Raw genomic sequence first — 27,296 nt, 5'->3', positions numbered from 1 at the left:
AAGGGTGGTGGAGGCAGATTCAATTGTGGCTTTCAAAAGGGAATTGGATAAGTACCTGAAGGAAAAAAATATGCAGGGCTTCGGGGAAAGGGCGGGGAAGTGGGACTAGCTGAAGTGCTCTTGCAGAGAGCCGGCACAGGCTCGAAGGGCCGAATGGCCTCCTTCTGTGCTGTAACCATTCTATGATTCTAGAAACATAGAAAAATAGGAGCATGAGTAGGCCCTTTGGCCCTTCGATATGGTCATGGCTAATCCTCTATCTCAATACCATATTCCTGTTCACTCCCCATACCCCTTGTTGCCTTTTGTGTCTAGAAATCTATCTATCTCCTTCTTAAATATATTCAGTGACTTGGCCTCCACAGCCTTCTGTGGTAGAGAATTCCACAGGTTCACCACCCTCTGAGTGAAGAAATTTCTCCTCATCTCAGTCCTAAATGTCCTACCCCGTATCCTGAGATTGTGACCCCTTGTTCTAGACCCCCCAGCCAGGGGAAACATCCTCCCTGCATCCAGTCTGTCTAGCAGTGTCAGAATTGTATACGTTTCAATGAGATCCTCTCTCATTCTTCTAAACTCTAGTGAATACAGGCCTGGTCGACCCAATCTCTCCTCATACAACAGTCCTGCCATCCCAGGAATCAGTCTGGTGAACCTTCGCTGCACTCCCTCTATGGCAAGTATATCCTTTCTTAGGTAAGGAGACCAAAACTGCACACAGTACTCCAGGTGTGGTCTCACCAAGGCCCTGTATAACTGTAGTAAGACATCCTTGCTCCTGTACTCAAATCCTCTTGCAATGAAGGCCAACATACCATTTGCCTTCCTAACTGCTTGCTGCACCTGCATGTTTCTATTCTATCAGCCATGATCTTGTTGAATGGTGGAGCAGGCTTGAAGGTTCAAATGGCCTACTCCAACTCCTATTTCTTATGTTCTTATAATGGAGATATCAGATCATAAAAATGACCAGGGACAAATCTCTCCATGAATCAGTGTTCTTCCTAAACAAAACATGATCTTATCTATTGCCCCACTAAAAGGGGCTGGTGGGGGATATATATTACACAATATTGTAAAAAGAAAACAATTAAGTATGACAAATCCTGAGATCTTACTGACAGGTCCATTAGCTGGATCCACCAATAATGCAGGCTTATTTAATTGATTAATTTGAAAAAATATTTATTTTCACTCCATATACAGAAACAAATTGTTTATTGTATGAATCCCAACAATAACCGTATCATTTATCAAAGTAAAAAGAATGAAGTGAACTGAACATTTTCTATATAAAAAACATTCTGTATATGTTGTGATGAACCATGAGGCAAATCATTTTTTTTATACAGACTTTGTTGTAAAAATTCAGGCCGGGATCTTACCTGAAGAGGCGAGTTGGAAGCGGGTCAGCTTTCTTGTGGGTTCCGATCCCACCCCGAACGACGTCCGCTGCACAGATGCTACTTTGTGTCAATTGGCCTTGTTAAGCCCACCCTGCAGGCTTGCCGGCCAATTAAGAGAAAGCCGGTGTCAGCTGACGTCAGTTGGTGACGCGTCATCTGCCGGTTTTCTTAAAGGGGACATGCTCATTTTTTTTGACAGATGAATTTTCAGTGTTTGACAGCATTGAGGTTCTGCAAACACTGCCAATCACTGTACAAAGATGAGCCCTTGCACCCAGGCTCTCCAGAGACTCCCTCCTTAGAATAAAACAGATGACAGCTGCAGGTGAGGTTACAGAAGCGATCTGTCACTGGTGAGATAGGTTCTCCCAATAAGGTGGGACTACATAAACACTTCAAACCTTATTACCTACAGAAAAGTCTAAATACATTAAAAATGATTTTCCCAGCATTTCCCTACCTCTGAAACTCACCAGTGCACCATTGGATCCTTCACATCACTTCTGCAGCTGTCATCAATGAAGAAACATTACAGTAGACTCACAACATGCTACACTTACCTGGGTGGTGTCCGGACGTCGGGAAGCCCGCAGTCGACTTGGCAAAATTGGAAAAAGCCTCTTAACTGCCCGTTAACTACCTGTTAACAAGCAGTTAAGTAACTATAATCCTCTTCCCGCCACTAAGGGTCAGGTCGGGGACCCGACTCCCAGGAAAATTGATTGGAAGCGGGTTCTGGACCCGCTGCCAATCTTTTTGATTTTGCCGGCAGTCCCAACCCCTGAGCGTCAGCAAAATCGCCCCCTCAGTTACTATAACGTGTTTTTAGACAATGCATCTTAAGATGATTGGAAAGTACAGTGAGAAGATTGGATGTTAACTTTAGCAGGAAGTAAGTTTTACTTCAGTACATCTCTGCAGTCTCTGAGTTATGGCACAATATTTAAACACTGAAAAAAGGTTGTATTCAGTAGGAATATAGAAGCACTGATGGGTTAAATCAAAAATACTTTGGGACTTGATAGCATAACATTTATATAGCGAAGTCTATTTAATCTGACTGTCAATTGGATAACTCTACGCAGTGAATTGTAATTAGAAACTAAAACCATTTTCTATTTACGCTTCAATTAACCAAAGCATTTTAGCTTTTTAATTTTAATTTCCTCCTGTTACCTGAATATTGTTTTGCCTAAATTACACAAAGACAAAGTCACTGTCTGTAAAAACTACAGGATATCTGTCATTTTTCAATCTACAAAAACACAGCAACTAAAAGTAATAATCTATTGAATACTTGTTGCTTTACCCAAATAAAAATACAAAAAAATGCTGGGTACATAAACCCAAAGATTGAGACTCAAGTCTCAACTGTTTAATTCTCTTTGCACTGATTTAATTTACAAGTTTATTCATGTTCTTTTTAACTAAGACAGCATAACGGTTATTTATCTTTACAGGAAAACTGCGATGCCGCCATGTTGCGGTTGCGAGCTTCATGTGGAGGTTGACTGCCTGGTGTGCACTCTGTGGGAGTAGCAGCAGAACAGAAAGAAAAATGTCCTTTTTTAAAACAAAAATTATAACAGCAATATTCCAGAAATGCCTTTTGAAACAAGAACTGTAATTGGTGGAAAATTGTTGGCGAGAGGAAGGACAGTTTAAAAGGCTGCAATGAATGATATGCAGGTGTGTGTGCCATGTAATTCTGGGAGTCAAAAAGTACCATATGCCACAAATAAACCTATATTCAATCCATATGTGTGGTACAAGAAATCATTTGAATATTCCACTACAGTTGGAAGTATGTAAGAAAGTGCACCACAGAAAATTTTACCAATATTTTACTCTCAATTCTCGGTAAGTTAATGCTCCTCACAATTAAAAAGCAACAATGGGGTTAGTCACCCAACAAGATTTGTCTGCACACATGAATATGTCTGTATTTGTAAAATAACTGTATGGCCCTTTGCCATTTGGTCCAATAATAATCGGGTAGATTTATTTTGTATAATCTAGATTCATTATTACTTTTAAAATCTAAAATTCTGTATTTCAGGTACTTTTAAAATCAGTGGCAACTATACCACATTTTAATCATTTAACTAGATGGATAACATCAGATCCACAGTAGCACAGTACTATTCTTTACTGCACATTAATAATTAGGGGAATTTAAATTTATATATTGCCAAAATATATAAAAGCTCCCACCCCAAGTTTTGAAGACAAATTATTCTCAATAGAGTTGATTCCTCTTTTGTACTTTAATTTTCCGTAGAATTACTTAACTTCAATACATTAAATAGCAGACTATTCAAATATTAATGGAATTACATTGCGGGAAAAAATCTAACTAAACTTTAGGAGGAAGGAAAACTCTTCAATGGCAAAATACCATTGCAGTTTTGAACATGCTCGGATTTAGACATTTATGAAGTCCACAGTGATATTTTACAGTCCAGTTACACAGTTTGAAATTTTTTACGTGAATTCCTCTTAATAACCACTGCTGAAGGACAAATAACCATATAAAGCAGCTTACTGAAGTTTAAAGGATGGACACCAAGATCTTAAAACGGAATGGCCTAGAAAATGAATTGTAAAGAAAAATAATCCTTACTCTTTCTTCTTCATTTTGCCTTCTCTTGGGCAGTTAGAGCAAAATGTTGCCTTCAACTTTTTCCTCAAATGTAAACAATGTGATATTCCACAAACTAACTGAAAAGCTTCCCCCCCCCCACCCCCCATTTTTATTACATTGGAAAAAAAAGGAATTCAGTGTTGTTTACAGCTACCAATCTTTCTGGAGCTTCTGTGCTTTTTACTCTATTAAAAATAGTACATCAGCATTTGTTAGTTTATGTAGGATTTTTTCTGAAAAGCTGCTGGATTGTTTTAATGCTCAGAGTCTTAAAAAGGCAGGGGGTGGGGTCTTGGTTGTTAAAAGATCATCTCTATTTTGCCACAGAAATATAATACTTTAGTCTTTTGTTATGATTACAACAATACCCCATTAAAGGAACAATTCAAGGCATTTTAAATGCTGAGATTAATAGAAGTTTGACTTTAATAAGAGGTGCCATTAACACTGTACAACTGAAACTTTGGACGGAGTTTTCTGTACCTGGGCGGGTTGGGTGCGGGCGGTCGCCGTGGTGGGTCGCGACCCCATTCTTCATTCCATCCCGCTCCCGAGATCGACTTTCCCTCAATGGCGCCCGGCGCTATTAAATGGTGCGTGTCTGATGACATCATTGATGACGTGTCTTCAGCCGGGATATTTAAAGGAAACATGGTCACATTGCATTTGAAGGTTCATCTAGGACAGTGCAGGCACTGCACGGCACCATTGGAGTATTACAAAGGGGGAAAAATTCAGTTCATTAGCGCCTCCTGTTAGCGCCAGCAGCTGGCGTTAACGGGGTGCTGATGCAGTAGCGCCGCTGCAAGGTGAATCCAGTGATGCACGGCAAATTTGGTCCCCCCGTTGCACCACCGATATGAGGTACCACCGGGGAGTTAAATGACAGGCACATCGTGCAATGCAATGCTCACTGGGCGCCCGATCTGCAAAATTGATTTTTGCCACCTCCCTTCGCGCCTCGACCAGACAGCGACAGGGAGAGGAGGCATCAAGCAGGCGGAGGCCAGCTCCAGGGATGTTATTTAAAGGGATCATGAGTAATGAGTCACAGCTGTTGGGTTAGTGGAGTTTCAGTGCTTTCTTGTCAATTTGACATTGTGCAACGGTTTAATTCAGTAATTTAAAGGTTCTTTTGTAGCAGGAGTGTTGTGGTAACTAAAAAGTAGTTACATTTATTCTTAAATATCAAAGTGCTACACTTGACTTACATTAATGGGAGCTGTACTGGCAGACTAGCTGGCCCTCCAGGATCTACGGCGGAGGGAGTGGAAGCAGCAAGAAAGACTGGAACATGTGTCTAGAGGGAGGAGGAGGGCCATCAGGGCTCTCAACAGGAGGCCTTACCCTCAGAGGGTGATCCGAGAACACTTCTCCGACCTCCAATTAAGCGAGGAGCAGTGTATTAGACAGCTCTGCATCACCAAGGTGGTGGTCACAGAACTCTGCCACCTCCTCCAAAGAGACCTCCAGCCTCACACCAGGATGACTTAAACCCCAGATCCCTTTTGCTCACCACATGCCTATCATACCATCCCTGTGTCGTGCCATATCACAGTGTCTCCTGGGTGCAAAGGTGAAATGGGAGAGACCACAAAATATTGCAAACTTCATTAATAAATTTATGCATAAGCATATCACACATATCACATTCATTCTAATAACTAATGGCCCTTGTGCCTGCTATAGTTGAATATCTGTCATTGGGTGCAAGGCATGAGATGTGGGTGTGAGTGTTGGTAGGTAGAAATTGTTGGTGGGTGAGCGCTGGGTGTGTGGTGCTTTGGGCAATGTGTGAAGCTTGTGGTACAGATGGTGGTATGTAGCATTTGGTGAAGCATTCAATCACCCTGACCACCCGACTGAGGTGGATCTGCCATGAGCACACATGCTTCAGTGCTCCGGCTCCTTCTCCTTGTTGTGCTTCTCCTTGCTGAGGCAGCTGCACAGTCAGCAATGTTGACAATGAGGTGCTGCAGTATCAATGAACCTCCCCTTTAAGTACTGGGAAAAGCCTGTGGCAATGCTGAGTTGAGATTAGCCTGCACCCAATATTGGTCCACCCTTTGAATGTAATGCCACTGAGCTAGGCCTTTAAGACTTGATTTAGTGCCCCAATTATTTCTTTGAGCACCAGCTTTTCTAATTTTACTGCCCATTCCTGGGCTATAATGAATTTCTAGCCCAAAGATTTTTAAACTTGACTGCACAGAGGCAGAGGGCTGCACCCAGGTTCTCCGATGACTCCCTCCATGTGGTTGTGGAGGGAGTCAGAGCACGCAGGGAGGTCCTCTTCCCTTCTGATGGGCGAAAGAGACCTTCCCAAATGACCAAAGGAGCCTGGCTCTAAATAGCAGAGGAGGTCAACAGCAGGGATGTTGTCAGGAGGACCTGGGTGCAGTGCCACAAACGTTTCAATTATCTCATTAGATCAGGAAAGGTGAGTGCAAAGCCACACTCAACTTCATCCTGCTGTGCCTCTCATCACATACCCATTACTCTGCCTTCCCAACCCTACTCCTGCACATCCTTACTCACACCAACATACCTTGCACGTCTACCCATCCTTCTCTCTCTCTATCTACATTATCACATCCCCATCTGACTCACCACACCCTCATCCCAATGCAATCATACCAATTAACAACACACAAGGAGGCCACCTGGCATTGTCACCCCATTCCATCGTAGTCACCCTCTAAAGATCTAACCCATCCATTCCTTACACTTATTCCATCACTCTCACTCAACCTTCTCTTCTTTCCCTCCTTGCAGGAAAAGAGAGCCCACAATAAGAGGGAGAGGAAGAGAATTGGAGGTGGCCCTTCATCATTGGCCACCTTAACAGCACCGGATAAGGTTGCCTTGGAAGTGTCCGGAGTCGCAGAGCAACTGGCAGTGGGAGACAGAGAGATGGGGACATCTCAGCAACCTGGGAACAGAATTATATCTCATACAGCCACATGGCATACAGTAGTCACTCATATGGGGACTGATGTCAGTAGCCAGTGAATGTTCATCATGTGCATAAGGTTATCTGTACCCATTCTTGATATGACATATCTAACACATCCCTTTACTCTCCCACAGGTCCATCAAGGCCCCCCCCCCCATTGTCGAGGAGGAAGAGCGAGATGACTCCTCAGAGGAGCCTCCAGCCTCTGAGGGCGCACCGTCACCAGACATAAGCACTCCCAGCACCAGCGCAAATACGCACACCTCTGTGGGTGCAACGCGAGATAGAGTATTGTTGTCACCTGGTGTCTCACAACTCACAAGTGAGCAAGAGCAGATGGTGGAGACAGGGATAGCAGTGGAGACTCCTCGCTGGAGGGCACAGGATGCTCCCAGTTCTGCTCAGCTGCATGCAGATGCTGAGCCTCGAGGGCCATCCAGAAAGGGGGCGATCCTGGAGGTGCAGTAAGAAGTGCAGGAGGCTTTGACAGGTTTTGCGATTGCGATATCTGCAAATGTGCAGAGAATGGAGAAGTCCATCTTCAACATGAGCACAACCATGTCGCAGGCGATAGCGACTGTAGGCTCTTCCACAGGAGCACATGCAATCTATGAAAAATAGATGGCTATCTATGGAGAATAGATGGCAGACGCGCATAGACCTCCTCTTTAGGAAGGATGTCAACATAGGTGTGGGTCCTCATGGCCCCACTGATGTGCAGCAAGGTGCTCTCCAGCTCCTTGCTAGCAGGGAAATGCAGGTTGCCCATGAGAAGAATGATGGTGAGAGGGGACGTGGAAGTGGGGGCTCCTCTCAAAGTGCTCACACTTATCCCCTGTTGCCCCCACCTCAGTCAGAGTGCCAGATGGCTTCCTGGATCGCGATGGCCAAGTCTGCCCCTGCACAGTCGCAGGAGGAGCAGACTTTGGCGGGGCCATCACAGGCTCCAAAACCCAGAGGACATCCGCCAAAAGTGTCTATGCAGTTGCAGCAGGGAAGTGAGCAGGCTGCCTCTACCTCTGCTGAAGCCACAGGGGTAGCACCTCAGAAGCACGCATAAGAGAAAGATGAAACACAAGCAGATGCACAAGTGTAGCCACTTAGGTGTTTTAATAAATGTTTCTGTAAAGTTTCCATTATTGTGCTGTCATGCATAAAACTAGTTATTTTCACCACTTTCCAGTCATGGACAAATTTGTGTGCAACTTTGGAAGTGGCTTAGTGAGTTGGGGTGAATGGTCAGACATAACTTTACCTCCAGCAATGGTGGTCAGTGGCTTGGTCATTGTAGGAATTTTTATGGTGTTGCTGTGGGGTGGTGCGAACCTGGTACAGTGTGTGACAGCCATATGGGTGTAATGCGTGAAGTTAAGTAAATCTGGCCATGATGAGGCCATCCCTAGTCTTCCAGGCAGCAATGTGCTCCGGTGTTGGTGGGATCTGGACCGCAGGTTCCTCCTGCTCCTCCCCCTCCTCTGAAGAGGCTGTGCGCTGAGAGCCTTGCTCCTCATGCAGCGCTAATCTTCGCTGCTGCGCTATGTTGTGCAGGGCGCAGCAGACCACAATGATTCCAGAGACCAATGGCTGGTGTGTACTGAAGGGCTTCTCCAGATCTGTCAAGGCATATGAAGTGCATTTTCAGCATGGATATTGTCTGCTCTATGACACACTGGTGGAAATGTGGCTTTCATTATATCACACCTCGGCCTCAGTGCTTGGCCTCCTCGAAGGTGTCATGAGCCCCGTCTTCAGTGGATAGCCATTGTCTCCAAGCAGCCAGCCAGCAAGTTTGTTTGGAGGAGCAAAGAGCTGAGGGAGGGTGGACTAGCGCAGGATGGAAGAGTCATAGCAGCTGCCAGGGAATTTGGCATACACATGTAAGATGACCTTACATGCAGGTGAGCTACACATTGAGGGAGTGGAAGCCCTTGCAGTTGACAAAGACTCCTGGGTGTTGATGGGGTGCCCTGATGGCTACGTGTGCAGTCGATGGCGCCCTGCACCCTTGGGAAGCCAGCCAGAGCAGCAAAGGCCAGCACCCGTTCAGTACCACTGGTTTCATCAGTGGCAAAGTTGATATTATTGACTGACTTAGGTGATGCATCTTTGGGTGGCCGACTGCAAGATGCCACAAATGTCTGCTGCAGATCCCTGGAATGAGCCCAAGGCGAAGAAGTTGAGGGCGCTGGTGACTTTGACAGTCACAGATAAAGCATGTTCACCCGCTCCTTTGAGCTGCAGGTCTTGCTCCAGCAATCTGCAAATGCCTGCGATGACCTGGCGCAATAGCCTGAGCCTCCTTTAGCACGGCTGCTCAGTCATGTTGAGGAAGCTCATCCTCTGCCTCTATACACTGTGTTGGGGGTATCGCCTCTGGCGCAGTGCAGCCCTACGTTGATGCCCTCTGTCCTGTGCAGCAACAGGTGGTTGAGGAGAAGGTTGGTGGTGTTGTTATTGCGCTGCTGGTGTGCCTGGTGCTGCTGGTGTTGGGGCTCATCATGCTCCAATTCTGAGGACCAAGGTGAAACAGTATAAATGGCACCCATTTTGATGAAATAGATGGCAGGTCAAGTAGAGATAACAGAAGCAATCTGTCAATGGTGTGATAGGTTCTACCAATGAGATGACAGTGGATCCCGACTTTGCTGAAAAGATTTGTAACCTCTAAAAAGTTAATCTGTGCTGACAATGCACTCAGCAACAGCATCTGCTTTAGGAAAGTGACCAGCTGTCAGGTGGGGTTTTTATTGTACTTTTCATACTGTGCAATAATGAAGTGTGTCAATGGCCACTCAACTTCCACCTCAGGTTCACAGATGTAGTTCCCGAGCTGCATGATTCAAGTGTTCATCGAGGGAAATTTGAAAGGTAGGGTTTAAATGATGCTTAAACAAGTAAACAAGTACCTCATAATGATCTCAATTACCTTGGCTGCCTCTGCCATTCGGGTCGCTGATGCGCTGGCAAACACGTCCGAGGGAAAGGTGCATGGGGGCGGGATGATGGCAGGTTCCCGACCCGCTCCAAGGTTTTTTAAATTTCCCTCCCAACCCTCCTCCAATCACGCCTGCACAGACCCCAGAAAATTCCGGCCATGATTTCTATTTTTAAACTTCAGTACTATTAAAACATGGCAAATATCACATTTCAAGTATTACTATTTTGAAATATAAGTACTTTCAAAGAAGAGATCAAACTCTAGTTTCATGTTCTTTTTGATACATGGCTATGATCTCTGTGCCACTAGATTGTGACTCACTAAATTTCAGGAATACAGAAAATTGAAGTCAGCACCATTTCCACACAACACAAGTACCGCAGAGTTCAATCTCCATTGCAAGCTTTCTACTTAAATCTCAAAAGAATAACATATGCAACAGGATATTTGCTAAGTAGTAAGTTTAGAAGTGCTGGATGTTATACCTTAAACATGTTCCACTCAGTCATTTCTTTTTGCAAATGCCATTGTCTTCTAATATGATAAGTAGACAAAAGTCTGGCAACAAGAGTGGGGCATAGGCTGAGTATACTGCAATGAGTTGCTCACCTCCAGGCCCCTCAAAGCTTCTCCATCATCTACTAGGCTCAAATCAGGAGTGTAATGGAATACTTGCCATTTGCCATGATGGGTGCAACTGCAACATTCAATAAGCTCAACACCATCCAGGCCAAAGCAGTCCGATTGACTGGCATTCCTACCACTGAACTCAAAATCTACCCGCTCCACTACCACAGCACTGTGGTTACAGATATTTACTATCTACTGGATGCACTGCAGCAACTATCAAACTAACTTCACCAGCACCTTCCAGTACTGCGACATCTACCGCGGAAAAGGATGAGCAGCAAGATCATGGGAACACCATCACCTTCAAGTTGCCTCCAAGTAACATACCATCCTGACTTGGATACATATTGCCACTCCTTCATCGTCACTAGGTCAAAATCCTGGTATCTCCTACCTAACGCCATCGGGGAGCATCATCCCACAAGGACTACAGTGGTTCAATATGGTCCACCACTTCCTTCTTTGGGTAGCTAAGGATGGGCAATAAAGGTGGCCTTGTCAGCATCTCCCACATGTGTCAATGCACAAAGCAAAGTATAATTATATCTGAAGTGACTGATTTGAGGGCAACTCAAAATTTTGGTTCTTTAGAAAGTGATAAAAAAGCAGAGAAGGTTAAGGGGTGACCTGATAGAGGTCTTCAAGGTTAAGAAATGTTATGATAAGGCACATAGTGATAGATTGTTTCCACCAGTCAGTGAGACATTAACAGGAGGGCACAAACTTAATCACAAAAAGAATTAAGGGAGTGGTAAGATAAAATTTAGTCACAGAGGGTGGTTAGAATGTGCAATTCTCTGCCACAAACCATTGTTGAAGTAGGGTCCATAACTTTAAAAAAAAAGGGAATTAGTTACTTAAAAAGAGGAATATTAAACAGTATGCAGAAGAAGCAGGGAAGTGGGATTAGATGAGGTGGGCCAAATGGCCAATTACTGTGCTGTAGCTTCTATGGGAGCATACTGTTAATATGATGTTCCTAAGGTCACATCCATTGCATAGATTTCCACACTGCAGAATCATTTCAATGTAATAAAAATAAAATTGCAATCACACATGTAAAACATCAGCAGGCATGAATAACAAAGTCTGTTGCTTTTTATGTACAGTTGCATTTTAAACAGCTGTTACACTTGGTTTCAACAACGAGTTAACAAATGCAAAGGGTACAGTCATAAATAAACTGGAGTTGTAAAATATAGTTATTTATATTTCACACCAATTTTTTTCTACAAAAATTGAATCAACATGAGAATAAGTGACTTGCAATTGATTAACCTGGAGAGAACAATTTTATTTTTACTACTTTGATATTTACTCTAGCATTTTGTCATATTGATTAATAATCAAAGATTTTATTTATTCCAACCTGTTACTCATTACCTGCTGTGAACAACTAAATGCTATATTTATTCTGTGAATTGTGTGCTTTCAGGGTATTCGATTATAAAAGGAATATAAATCAGAAACATTGCTGCTTATAAAGGTTCTTCAGCACTCTTAAAGGGTTAATGTTGTAATTATGGTATCTATCAATGCAGGATGAGAACATATTACTAAAGTATTTGTGTAACATAAATAACTCCAGCCATGTACCAGCTCCTGTCACTCAATGTACCAAAGCTTTCCAAACCTATTTTGTAACAGTGTGCAGCTTTCACTTGGGCACCCTGCCCTCACGTTTCATGAAAGTACTGCACTTTGCCAGAATGAGCAACCAACTCAGTTTACTAACTCCCAAAGCCCACCATGCGATGCTAACTGACTTGGGCACACTGTTGAAGAAATAACTAAAGGTGACTTATGAACAATTGACTTCATGTGATAAATATCATTGTAACAACTTAACTAGGACAGTGTGTCATTTTTTTTCAATGATCTGCCATGTTGTCAATTAAAAACAGTCATGGAATATTCAAGTTAAAGTAAGAGACTGTTTGTTTGCGATTAGTAGAAGGGTATTCACAGCAACACTATAGAATGCAGCCAAATGCAGATCAGTGCCATCTGCTCATGCACACTTTCACCAATCAATCAACCGTTCAAGCAGCGAGAAAAGGCAGCAGTGAAAAGGATGAGGGTGGCGGGGCGGGGGGGGGGGTGGTTCAGGAGCAAATGAAGGATCCTACAGCTGTCATCTGATGCTGAATAAGCACGATACTTAGTACAAACTACACAAAACACAGCCCAGAAATCTTCAGGGAATCAATATTTTGCTTCTAACTGTAAACTAGTACCTAATGAGCAGGATTGGGAACTACACTACTGCTCACATGTTCTTTCCAAGTCCTGTGTGCTCTTGACTTATGGAAAGGAAATAAACTTTTTCTCTCTCCTCAACAGACTATGAAACTCTGCTGATCATTTTTATTAATGGTCTTATTTAGACCATTAAAATACCGAATCAATTCAATATTTTTGTGTGGCATTAATGCAGTACATATAAAATGACAAAGAATGCTAATTGAAAAGTGGGGGGGAGGGGGTGTTCCCAGTCACTGATTTTAAGTAATAAAATTACAACAAATCTTTGCTTCAAGCTAAATCTGACCACGTTTTAATAAAGCTGAGTGAAATTATACTTCTAGAAATAACTTGCCCCAACAACATCAGAAATTTTGAAGGTATAAAAACCATTAAAAAAAAATAATTTCGACCTGAATTCACAATGACAAATTATATTTCCTTCCAGGAAAGTGCAGGCTAGTGGAAATTTGAGGCATGAGCAATGCTGATGGGGCACGTACTAATTCCCTTTTCCTCACAGAAAGCTTAAATACTAATTCTCCTATCTTTTGCCATCCTTCTCTTATGTGAGAACATTTTCCCTACGTTGCTTTGCCTTCACATGTTCAGACTGGAAGTGCTTTCATTCTACAGTGGAAAGAAATCGTTACTTCCCAAATCTCCCGCCCTTTTCCTGCAGATAAATGTACCAAAAACATTTTCCCAGTAAGGTTGGTCTCAAAATTGGAACACTTCAAAGCCACTCTGGTTTTCAAAAGCCTGGATGAACTACCAGCAGCTAACTGATACCAGGAGTTCTGCACAGCTGAATACAAACAAAAAACGAACTTTCAAGTTAACCTGTCATAAAAACACGGTTGAGTTGCCATTTAAAATGCAGTGAATTCAACATTCTAAAATACTCTTTCACACAAATAATCTGCAAATGCACATTAATTAAAGCTAGGAAAATGCACCGAATTAGATCCTAACGTCTCTTTGCTACAGCAGTACTACATTATGAACTGAATTACACCAGGGAACGGAAAATTGCATTTACAGCAGTATTATAAAAGATCAAGTGGAACGATGCAAATGCTCGCACAAGATTATAGTTATCAAATCACTGGTTCTAACGATAGAAAGCTAATACATGACCACTTTCCCTTTTACATAAACATTACAGTAGTCAAATAGTGTAGAATTCTTTAAAAAATTGAGGCTGTAAAATTATAGGCAGATGTTTATTGTGCATCAATTGATTTCCTAACTGCCAAGAGGAGGAGTCATTACCGCCTGCGCCACCCCTCCGCACCCCCCCCCCCCACCCCTCAGCTCCCACTGTGCTTATCGGTTTTTCTTATTACCAGTGACTTCCTGAAATAAATTATGGCATTCCATACATTTTAACAAGTGTTTCTATTGGGGAGCGGAGGGAAAGAAAGCTTCTACATAAAACAGTACTTGGCAAACACTCCAGTATAATAGCTTCCTCGGCAAGTGTGAGTTTAGAGACTGTTGATAACTGCGAATCGAATGTATTAACAATATGCAAAAGAGTTCTATTCTTTTTTTTATAATGACACAAAAATCATCTGCCGCACAAAATACAACACAAAAGTTTTTAGTACCACTACAAATGTAGCTCTCCACTCTACTAATGGATTTTTGCCACAACACTATGGATTAGCACTAGCTGTGATGGGGGGTTATCTTAATACAGAAAGGCTATTATATTTCCACTCTATCAGTCAGTAAAATAAATACTGTTGTCAATGTATGTGATACAATTTCATTAGCTGTTAAATCACATGATTTAATATTGGATGCCTGCTGGTGCTATTTTTCAGAATATACCTGCTGTCAAAAATGCAGTATTGCGAGACACTACTATGCTTCTGTATACTGTACCGAATAATATACCCCAGAATGTGTCCCAAAGCAGTAATACAACCTATGGTTATGATGAACTGAATAAACTGCTCGCATTATGACACAACCTCAACCCCTTGATGTGCTGCTTTTCCTTTGTTCATTAAATACCATAGAAACATAGAAACATAGAAGATAGGAGCAGGAGTAGGCCATTCGGCCCTTCGAGCCTGCTCCGCCATTCAATGAGATCATGGCTGATCATCCAATTTCAGTACCCTGTCCCTGCCTTCTCCCCATATCCCTTGATCCCTTTAGCCTCAAGAAAGATATCCAACTCTTTCTTGAATATATTTAATGAACTGGCCTCCACCGCCCTCTGTGGCAGAGAATTCCACAGGTTCACCACTCTCTGGGTGAAGAAATTCCTCCTCATTTCAGTCCTAAATGGCTTACCCCTTATCCTTAGACTATGACCCCTGGTTCTGGACTCCCCGGCCATCAGAAACATCCTTCCTGCATCTAGTCTGTCCAGACCTGACAGAATTTTATAGATTTCGATGACAAGGTACAGCTGAAAGAAAAACTGTAGCATGGCCACTGTGATGATTTTGACCTGATGGTTGCAAGAGAGGCACAAAGAAACTGTACTGGGATACAGGCAGGAAAATCACACATTTCCCATAGACAAAAGCTTGTTCTGCAGTATATTAATTGGATATTAAGGGAATCAAGGGATATGGGGATAGTGCGGGAAGGTGGAGTTGAGGTGGAAGAACAGCCATGATCTTGCTGAATGGTGGAGCAGGCTCGAAGTGCCGAATGGCCTACTCCTGCTCCTCTTTCTTATGTTCTTATGCAGCCTAGGTCCTTCACGTGATGACTAACTCTGTAATTGAACTTCTTGGTACAAAGGACAGCGTTTCAAATAATGACGCTTATCTGGGGCAGCATTTCACAAGCAGGAGAAGCAATGGGTGAACCTCTGCCACTAATACTGTATTCCCTTCAGACTTTTGGGGTCAATATAGAGTGCTGAGGGACAGCTGCAGCTTGTGTTCCTGCCACAAACATGGGAGGACTGGCTTATGTACGAGCAAACAAACTAGATAGTGCATTATCCTAATATAACACAGAAGAGTTATTTTCCTAGTAAATTGCAGTAGATTTAAAAAGTAGGAGAGAGAGAGAGAAAGATGTACAGAGAGATAGGGGGAGAAATTTGGTATCGCCTTGTTTGGGGTGCTAATTTTGAAACCGTGTAAAATTAGCGGCAGGCGCTAATAAATCTGAGCTTCCCCTAAATTGGCTGTTAGCACTCCAGGAAAGAACTGGAGCATTAAATTAAGCGCTAATGACCTCAGTAGGGCTCTCCAGGAGTGCTAGCAGCAAAGCAATAATGAATTTCAGGTGCAATGCAATCGGGAATGATCCTTCACACTGGTTCCTTGCAGCTCTTAAAGGGGAGGTTGCATCATTGGGCAGATCCTCATTATCAGCAGCGCTGGCTGTGAAGGCGACCTGCAAGGAACTCAATCCCCTGATTGTAATGACTGATCCCACTCCCAGGGAGAGAGCTCAACGTTTCATGGATGAGGCATTGGTCGTGGGAGTGGAGCGAAGGAGGGCGGTGCTGTTCCCGGACACTGGAAGGAGGCCATTGCCCCAGGTCTTCAGGGCAATGTGGAGGGAAGTGGCCCAGGAGGTCTCGGCTAGTGGCGTGGTCGTACGAGGCCTGACACAGTGCCGGAAGAAATTCAACAACCTCACCCGGGTGGTCAAGGTGAGTACATGCTTCAACAGGTCCTACATACCAGCATCTGAACCTCAGTCTGTACACACTGCACAAACCATCACATCCCCGCCACTCACCCACCAAGCATTTGTACCTACTCAAACTCACATCCACATGTCATGCCTTGCCTACAATCACAGCTATTCAACTAAGGCAGGCATATTTCCCAAACACATAGCTGGACTCTGACTCGCACACATTTGTTTCTCTTGCAGGCCAAGATGGCTCACAATAGAAGGGAGCAGCAGAGAACAGGCGAGGGTGATGCACAGCTCCAACAGCTTTCAGACCTGGAGGAGTGAGTGCTGCGACTCATTGGGGAGCAGATGGTGGGCGGCGTGGCCGTCGGCAACATCGACCCCCTTGGGGGCAGCAACGGTATGTTCATCCCCTCCTTCTCTCATCCCACTTCCCCCTCACACCACATTCCTTGCTCCCTACCTACCCTCACCTTAACGCAAGTCTTGTGCCTTTATGCTTTTAGAGAATCAGCAACCAGCTGACCAGCCTGTCCCTGAGCCTCCCACAGAGTGTGAGGAAGGAGAAGAGAAGGAGGAGCAAAGTACAGCGTCACTGCATCTCTCACCCACAGGCACAACCTCAGATACTGGCAATACGTGATCTTTAGACGCAAGTTTAATAGAGGAGTCTGCACCGGGGGTGAGCGGGCTGCAGCAAGGCCAGGGGAAAGGGTAGCTCGGGAGCCAACTTCCCAGCGGGCGAGTTCGTGCGCGTGTTCTGTTGCACAGGACTCAGATGAGGACCTCAATGGGGAGGCATTCACAAGAAGGGTGATGGGCATGCACTCCGAGATGATAGGTGCAATGGCAAGGGTTCCCGAGAGCCTCTGGGCAATGGTAAGGAGCGTGAAGGAGTCCACCGCCAACACTGCACAGAACTCTGCGCACACCATTGAGCCCATCATTTCCACTCTGCAGAGGATGGTGGACTCCCAGAGAGACCGTGCAGATCCAGACGTCATGCTGCGTGTCATAGGTGATGTGGCAGCATCCATTGCAGCACAGGTGGAAGCCATGCAACGTCTTGGTGCTGTAATGCAGTCAATGGTTGCTGCCATCGAATCTCAGACTGCTCTCATTCAGTCTCAGCTTCATGCCATCGTCGCTGGGTCCACCACAGTCCACCGGGGATCTCACGGTGTCGCAGCAGCCCGCCAATCTGTGCTCCAGCAGATTGGTAGGTATGCTGAGGTGCTGCCCCAGAGGAGCGGCAGTGGGTCAGTGGAGCAGGAACCTGATGTCCTCCCTCAGGATGACAGCATTCCCGATCCCGCCACTGCCACTCCGCCATTGCACTTGTTGCTGCCGGTCATCCAGCCAACCCAGACTGCCACCGCCCAGCCTGAGGTGGCGTAGTGTTCAACCAGGCCTTCCAGGCCCAGAGCTGGTCGAGGGTGTCCTGCAAGGCCATCTGTAGTCTCTGGCACTGACACTCAGCAGCCTTCTACCAGCCACTGAGGAGACACTACATAGGAGCAGTAGATTAGGAAAAGGCACTGTAAAGAGGGGAAGTAAGGGTTTGCACATGGCTGATTAATTCATATTGTTGTTGTATATATGTGGTTACTGAATTTGGATAAATTTATTATTGGAATGTTGCAGATTTGGTGCGGTGTCTCATTTCAGTTTTGGGGTGTGGTATGCAATGAGAAATTGATGAAATGATGGGACATGCTGAGCAACCAGGAAGTGGCCTTGAATTCATTGGAACTGAAGTCTGATGAGGCGGTCACGGACCGCCCTTCCACAAGGCCGATTGAGTGGCTGGCTCCTCCGTCGCTGCTGTTCGTGCTCCTGTTCCTCCTCCTCCTCGTCCTCGTCTTCCTCGTCTCCCTCTTCTTCCTCCTGAGATGGTGCGACTATGCCTGCTGGCAAGGGCTGGGCCCTCATGATGGCCAAATTGTGGAGCATGCAGCAGACGATGACGAAAAGGGACACATGCTCAGCTGAGTATTGGAGGGCTCCTCCCGAGCGGTCAAGGCAGCGGAAATGTTGCTTGAGCACTCCGATGGTCTGCTCGATGATGTTCCTGGTGGCAGCATGGCTCTCAATATATGAGTGCTGGGCACAAGTATTGGGGTTGCGGAGGGGAGTCATGAGCCAGGTGGAGAGTGGATAGCCCTTGTCTCCCAGCCGCGAGCTTGATGCGGTGGGTGGAACAGAACTGGCACAGGATGAAGGCAGCGTGGCTGCTGCCAGGAGAGCGGGCATTGACGGTCAGGATTCACCATGTGTGGTCGCACACCAACTGCACATTAAGTGAGTGGTAGCCTTTGCGGTTACGGAATACCTCAGGATTGTAATGCGGTGCCTGTGGATGCAGTCAATGGCACCCTGAACCATGGGGAAACCCGCTATCCTGGCAAAGCCACATGCATGCTCGCACTGCTTCTCTCTGGACATGGGGAAGGAAATGTAGTCTCTTCTTCTTCTGCACAGAGCATCTGTGAGCTTGCGGATGCAACAATGGAAGGTGAACTGCGATATGTTAGATATGTCTCCTGTTGCACGTTGGCGAAGAAATTGAGGGCGATGGTCACCTTGACTGCCACTGAGAGAGCTGTGGTGGTCCTGATGAGAGGCTCAAGGTCTGGCTGCAGGAGGTGGCAGAGCTCTGTGACCACCTCCTTGGGGTGGCTATGTTAATAAAGGAAGGAATCACTGTAATACAGAGAAATGATATTGGGTCAAAGGATCAGGATAATGAAACAGTTTGGGTGGAGATAAGGAATAATAAGGGGAAAAAAACACTAGTGGGTGTAGTATATAGGCCTCCGAACAGTCGCAACTCGGTTGGACGGAGTATCAATCAGGAAATAGTTGAGGCTTGTAATAAGGGAACATCTATAATTATGGGGGATTTTAACTATCATATAAATTGGACGAATCAAATTGGGCAGGGCTGCCTTGAGGATGAGTTCATTGAGTGTATTAGGGATGGGTTTCTTGAGCAGTATGTAACTGAACCAACCAGGGGGCAAGCAACCTTAGATCTGGTCCTGTGTAACGAGACAGGATTAATTAAAAATGTCCTAGTAAAGGATCCCCTTGGAATGAGTGACCATAACATGGTTGAATTCCATATTCAGTTAGAGGGTGAGGAGGCTGTATCTCAAACAAGCGTGCTAAGCTTGAATAAAGGAGACTATGAAGGTATGAGAGCGGAATTGAGTAAAGTGGATTGGGAAAATAGGTTAAAGGATAAGACGATACATGATCAGTGGTGTACATTTAAGGAGTTATTTTACAAATTCCAAAAAAAGTATATTCCACTGAGAAAAAAAGGGTGTAAAAGAAAAGACAGCCATCCGTGGCTAAGTAAAGAAATTAAGGATAGTATTCAACTAAAAACAAGGGCATATAAGGTAGCCAAATCTAGTGGGAGGATAGAGGATTGGGAAAACTTTAAAAGACAGCAAAAAATAACAAAAAGATTGATTAAGAAAGGGAAGATACATTATGAAAGTAAATTAGCAAAAAATATAAAGACAGATAGTAAGAGTTTTTATAGTTATATAAAAAGAAAAAGGGTGGCTAAATTAAATGTTGGTCCCTTAGAGGATGAGACCGGGAAATTAATGGTGGGAAATATGGAGATGGCAAAAACACTGAATGAATATTTTACATCAGTCTTTACAGTAGAGGACACCAAGAATATCCCAACACTTGACAAGCAGGGGGCTATAGGGGGGGAGGAGCTAAATACAATTAAAATCACTAAGGAAGTAGTACTTGGTAAAATAATGGGACTCAAGGCGGATAAATCACCTGGACCTGATGGCTTACATCCCAGGGTTTTGAGGGAAGTGGCGGTAGGGATTGTGGATGCATTGGTAATAATCTTCCAAAACTCCCTGGACTCAGCAAAGGTCCCGGCAGACTGGAAAACTGCTAATGTAACACCCTTATTTAAAAAGGGCAGTAGACAGAAGGCTGGAAACTATAGACCGGTTAGCCTAACATCTGTGGTAGGTAAAATTTTGGAGTCCATTATTAAGGAGACAGTAACAGGACATTTGGATAATCATAATTTAATAAGACAAAGTCAGCATGGTTTTATGAAGGGGAAGTCATGTTTGACAAATTTGCTGGAGTTCTTTGAGGAAGTAACATATAGGGTGGATAAAGGTGAACCAGTGGACGTAGTGTATTTAGACTTCCAAAAGGCATTTGACAAGGTGCCACACAAAAGATTATTGCTTAAGATAAAAAATCACGGGATTGGGGGTAATATTCTGGCATGGATAGAGGATTGGCTATCTAACAGAAGGCAGAGAGTTGGGATAAATGGTTCATATTCAGACTGGCAAACAGTAACCAGTGGTGTTCCGCAGGGGTCAGTGCTGGGTCCCCAACTCTTTACAATCTATATTAACGATTTGGAGGAGGGGACCGAGTGTAACACGTCAAAGTTTGCAGATGATACTAAGATGGGAGGGAAAGTAGTGAGTGAGGAGGACATAAAAAACCTGCAAGGGGACATAGACAGGCTAAGTAAGTGGGCAGAGATTTGGCAGATGGAATACAATACTGGAAAGTGTGAGGTTATGCACTTTGGCAGGAAAAATCGTAGAGCAAGTTATTATCTTAATGGCAAGAAACTTGAAAGTACTGAAGTACAAAGGGATCTGGGGGTCCTGGTGCACGAAACTCAAAAGGTTAGTATGCAGGTGCAGCAAGTGATTAAGAAGGCCAATGGAATGTTGGCTTTCATTGCTAGGGGGATAGAATATAAAAATAGGGAGGTATTGCTTCAGTTGTACAAGGTATTGGTGAGACCGCACCTGGAATACTGCATACAGTTTTGGTGTCCATACTTAAGAAAGGACATACTTGCTCTCGAGTCAGTACAAAGAAGGTTCACTCGATTAATCCCGGGGATGAGGGGATGGACATATGAGGAGAGGTTGAGTAGATTGGGACTCTACTCATTGGAGTTCAGAAGAATGAGAGGCGATCTTATTGAAACATATAAGATTATGAAGGGGTTGGATCGGGTGGATGCAGGGAGGATGTTCCAGATGATGGGTGAAACTAGAACTAGGGGGCATAGTCTTAGAATAAGGGGCTGCTCTTTCAAAACTGAGATGAGGAGGAACTACTTCACTCAGAGGGTGGTAGGTCCATGGAATATGCTGCCCCAAAAAGCTGTCGAAGCTACATCATTACATAAATTTAAAACAGAAATAGACAGTTTCCTAGTAGAAAAGGGAATTAAGGGTTACGAGGAGCGGGCAGGAATTTGGACATGAGTCTAGGTTCGGATAGGTCATGGCCCTGTGGGTAGCGGAGCGGGCCCAGGGGCCGTGTAGCCTGATCCTGCTCCTGTTTTCGTGTGTCTAATGCTGTTAGATTCAGGAGATAGTCCTGTCATAGTGGATTGGCGGTTAGGATCAGATCAGCCATGATCTTATTGAATGGCGGAGCAGGCTCGAGGGGCCAATTGGCCTACTCCTGCTCCTATTTCTTATGTTCTTATGTTCTTATGTGAAGTGGAGCCTTCTAAGACACTGCTCCTCAGTGAGATTGATGTAGGAGAAATGCTGCCGGAATACCCTGGGAGGGTAAGGCCTCCTGTTGAGAGCCCCTGTTGGCCCTCCTCCCTCTGGCCACATTTTGCAATCTTTGTCTCTGCCTCCGCTGCCTCCGACGTTGACGCTGGAGGGCGAGGTCCAGTGCCAGTACAGCACCCATTAAAGTATGGAAATGTTGCACTTTAAAATCTCACCTAAATGAAAGTGATTAATTTTTCTGAGGCAGAAGACTCCTTCTAGTGGAAAACGCTGAAATCGCTCAAAACGCCTGTTTACCTATGTCAAACTGACAAGGCAGCATTCTTTGCTGACTAAAAATAAACCGGATGTTGACGCCTTTATGTAGCGCTTCTCCAGCGCTCATCTGACTGCATACTGCCTCCTGTGCCTGTCGTTGCTAACGGCAGGCGCTCAGGCAGGGGGCAGAACCGAAGTTCAGGTCCGGGACGCTACCAGGGCGATGCGCACGGCAATGATGTCATGATCTCCGGGCGCAGGAGATCGTGGCGCTCGTGGTTACCGCCGCCGCAAACCTTCACGTCAATTTTGCGGGCATCGGTACTATCGCGCACCCGGTCGCAAAGCCGGTAATGCCCCCCCGGAGGCACTAACGGGAGGCGCTAAGGTACCGAATTTCTCCCCCATTGACTTTCTTCCCAAATCCAGGATGGATTCAAATTTGGGCCTCAGTAGTGAAAGTACTACAACACCCTGATAGTAGTTCTGTAATGGTTTTGCTACAGTATAATAAATGACAAATCTGTATTTCATGATATCTGAATAACAAATTCACCCGTTATGAATACAGCATTGTAATTATTTATCCATTGGGACTAACTAGTTTAAATTACCTAACTTACTAATGTACAATTCACACAACCTTCATACTTGCATGTAAATCAAATGTAAAAGCATGTGTTCAAAAGAAAACACCATAGATGGTGTAACAGGCTAGAGGAGCTGAATGGCCTACTCCTATGTTCCTATAGATGCGCTCCAATTATACTCATGTTAAGTACATTGGCCTAGAAATTCAGTATAGCCACTTTTGGGGCGGTAAAGTCGGGCGGCCGCTAAAGTTTGCGCCCGGCGCAAAGTTGAGCCCCCTTCGCCGATATTCAGTTGCATCGCCCTAAGAGGTTGCTGCTGCGCTAAAACAGGCAATGCACGACTATCATTAGGCGCTAAGCCGGCAGGCCGGGGCGCTAACACCGGAAGTTGGGCGCAGGGCAGGTGCGGCGAGCTGCTGATTGCCGGCAGACACGAGCTCTTAAAAGGGGGAGGGTGGATTTGTTTTTTTGACAGGCCGAGACTAGTGTATTTGTGTTTCTGGGGATCCTCCTCCTCCTCCTCCTCCTCCTCCACCAGTGTTGCAAAACGGCTGCCTTTTCTACTGCAGGAGTGCCCTTTAATTTGCGCTCCCCGCGGCCCGCCTCGGCTGTGTACCGTTCCAATTCACAGTCGTTAGGGCCGCCCGGCGCACAATGGGGCGGCGCGAGTGAAGTTCCGGTTCCGGGCGCACAAAGGGCGTTGCACGACGAAATGACGTCATGATCTGCGCGCGCAGATGAGCGCGCGCAATGACTTTGCGCCGGCGCTAAATGTCTACTGAAGTTGGGGCGAGGCGCAGATCGCGCTGCGCCCGGGCGCTAAGCGCCTAGTGCTCGAGATCTACTCCTCCTAAGGCGCTAACGGCTGGCGCAGCCAACTGAATTTCTAGGCCATTGTGTTATGCTTTTGAGTTAAAGCTAGCAACAGAAGAACAGAATGCATTAGGAACACATTTCTATCAGTCATTACATACTTTGAAAAACATTTTCAATCAAAGCAGATACCTTTTGAAACCACACTGAGGCCATAAATGTTAACTTTAAGAACACAATGAATCTTGCTACTGTGCGTGGTACATGGATGAAACAGACAATAGGACATCACATCTATGTTTCACATTAACCTAATTAATAAAAGTATAACAGGTCATATTTGTTTTTAAAAGCAACACAACTGAAAACGAAGATAAAAATTAACACACTTACAAAGTATTTTAAATGAAAAACTGGGTCATAATTTCATAAAACTGACTATTTTTCCAAAATAAAATCAGAGCTCACAGTTTGAAACCAAAATCTAGATGTGATTTCCCACAAAACAAACAGGAACATGGATACTGTCCTACTTATCTAACCATTGTTTGTTTCTAAGTCTTTGTGACCTAAATATTTCCAGGAGTTATATAGGACAAGTCTAAGGGATGAAATTACACCCTTTCTTAATGAATCTCTGTTTGGGAATCTACACCATTGTGCTAAAAGCATTTTTCTAACAATAAAAACTTTTCTGTAAATACAGATTACTGATAAATAAAAAGCACCTACCTGTATATGCTGTGACCCTTCATAAACTAGAGTGACATGACTCTCACTGAATAACCAACATGATAAATTTTTAAGAAAAAAGAAATTTATAAAATCCTTTTTAAGAAAATCTGAAAAGTGAAGTTTTGCAATGAGTCAGATTCTGTTCCTGTTAAAATGACCAAAATGTAAATTTTGATATTGGCATTTCTTAAACATTGAACATGAAAATGTTAAATGAACACAAGTTTAAGCCACAATCATTCTCACTGGCAATCAAATAAATAATTCACTACATTTCATTCCCCGTGCAGCAAGCGAATTTGCCCATGGGATCATTGCAAAGTATGGAAGGATTTTGCCTCAGATAACTCATTTGAGCTGATGCACAATTTGGAGTGTACACATCCGATGATCAATTATTTGCCATGCAAGATCAAATTACACCAATTATTGTTATTAGAATGAAAACACTATCATTTTTTCTTTATTATTATTTGTGCGAGATCATGAATAAAATTGGTAAAACTTGTTCTCCTATCGAGAAATACCTCAACTTTACTTAGCATCTTTCCCCTACCAACTGGCCATGGTTGGGAACTCACAGACATGAACCTATATTTCTGCAACTTGAGATTCAGATTTCTTAATGATGCAACTAGCTTTTATGTATCTTTATGTAACCTGGTGCTAATTTGCTTACAACAGGCAGAAGCACATTCATGATTGGATTTAATCCAAAAAGGAAAAGTTGGGGGTAAAAAACAAATCTAAACTACACCAATTTGAATCAATTCAGATTCAGAGTCACCCACAGTGAAAATACTAAATTCACAGGAACTGAAAATATTGCTAAACTTGTAATGTAATTCCTTAAAATTAAAAAGGGCATAATTGTTCATGGATGATATATTCTCTTTATTTGAGCATGATTTTCTCCTTTATTAAAAAAACTTTCTATTTATGAATTTGGAGTTGTACATATAAATTTGAATGTTATTGTAATGTTGCACCTCCAATGTCATATGACCATTCTAACTCTACACCTGGGATATGATACCCTTCTTGTTTTTCATTACAAATAGCTTACTCATCCATGTAATCTACTGACCTCGATTTCAGGACACGTTTTTTTTGGTACGGGAAAGAAGGCAACTAATGGAGAAAATTACTGTCCTCTACATATCTGATGGTTGAGGGAATTGATTGATTTCTGAGGAGCATGCGATCACTTGATGACTTTTAACTTGTATGTCCTCAACAATCTCTAGTTATGGTGTAATTTGAAATAAACAAGAAGATACTGCTTTCAGTAAGGTTAGTTAGTGTATTGAAATTTTAAATAAGAGTATAGGCTGATGTTAACATTGTGACACTATCATGTTTAAGAAGATAACTGAGAGCAGCCAACAGCTACACTAACGTGGAATTATCAATAAAAATAGCATGTATGTTGCACTTGGCAGAGTGAGGGCAAGGTAAAGGGGGGGGGATATCACTAATCAAATATATGTATATATTCAATAAATATATATACTTTTACTGTTAGTGAAGAATAGAAGACAGTAGTATCATTGTTAAGACACTGTGGTCATTATATGTGACTATTATTAATCAGACAGTGCAGACAACAAGTGCTTCTATTGGCTTTTGTGGTGACTACAGAATTAACACATACAGTAGTTCAACTGTCATATAAGCAGCTGGTTACAAAACATTAACACTCAACTGACAACACAAATCCTTCCTTAGCAAATTCCTGAATGGTTGCAAGCTGTATCACGGAAAACGTTACAGTGTTATTGCTGCTGAACAAACAATGGACTGTGGTTTACAGTGTCAATACTATATGAAATATAGCTACAAATGATACTGTAAGTATTTTAAAACTATATGCACAATCTGTTTAATCCAACAGTTTAATTAAAAAGTAAAACTCAGGAACAGTCCTGTTCATATACAGAAGAGGGTTGACATGCTGTAACTAATGTTCTGTAAAACAAAACAAAAAAGGTCCTTCCTGTATGGAACTGTGAATAACATATTAAGATTATTTTTTTTTAACTTTATGTAAGCGTCCACTAACGCACAACAGGGGTCTCAAACATCGATAAATGGCCAACAGAGATAGTGCTTAATACCAAATTATACTGAACAGTTCATATTACTCTCTCTCTAGGAGCGCCTGATCAGTAATCTCTGCAACATGCAAGATCAACATTAAGAGAATGTGAGCAATATTTTAGCGACTGAATAGTTACACGATTAGGAATGGTATCAGCTTTATTTTTGCTTTAAGCTCGCCAAATTCTGTGTAGGTACATATCCTTGGTAAAAGAGTTTACAAAGCTTGTTAGAATATGTTATCAAACAAGCCAAAGGCAAACAAGAGATCAGAATTTCAATCACATAACTCCAGTGAAATTTCACCAAAAAATCATCTTCATGCCAGTGCTCTTTGGCTTCATCCTCCCATTCAGGCTTAATCACACTTTGTCAAAACATTAAACAGAAACTAATAAATGCAACAGTGTTCCAAACTTCTATTTTTTTTACATTAAGAACCTGAAAGGCACCACAAACATTTCCAGCTAAGCAGCACTTTTTTTTTAAATGGCGTTCTAAAAATGTAGCAAGTTACAATCATGAAAAATACGTCTCATCTGGGTAAACGCATCTTGATATGGAAAGGACAACAGCTTGATGGATAATAAAATTTATTCAAAATCTCAGTCAAAAAGAAACTAATATGTGTTAATTAATGAAAAAACAGCACCAGCAACAAAAATAATCATTTTGAGAATTTCTCTTTTCATTTTTAAAAATGCATTACATGCGGAAATGTTCCATTCAAAGATATTTACATGTAGACAGAAAGAAATCTCCTTCGGTTCCCTTGGATTATTTTTCCCCCCCAAATT

The 27,296-nt window shown here is 43.4% G+C and overlaps 1 protein-coding gene across 18 annotated transcripts in view; it reads right to left on the bottom strand.

Moving 5' to 3' along the window:
- The window catches only part of eya4 (EYA transcriptional coactivator and phosphatase 4), a 496,999-nt gene that overhangs the window by 437,791 nt on the left and 31,912 nt on the right, over positions 1 to 27,296 (bottom strand). The gene's annotated exons all lie outside the window — the stretch shown is intronic.

This window comes from Somniosus microcephalus, chromosome 9 (assembly GCF_052327205.1).
Source record: "Somniosus microcephalus isolate GS21.2 chromosome 9, FLI_Smic_1.0, whole genome shotgun sequence".
NCBI lineage: Eukaryota > Metazoa > Chordata > Chondrichthyes > Squaliformes > Somniosidae > Somniosus > Somniosus microcephalus.
The sequence above is the reverse complement of the archived record's forward strand: the minus strand, read 5'-3'. Positions and strand labels throughout refer to the sequence as shown.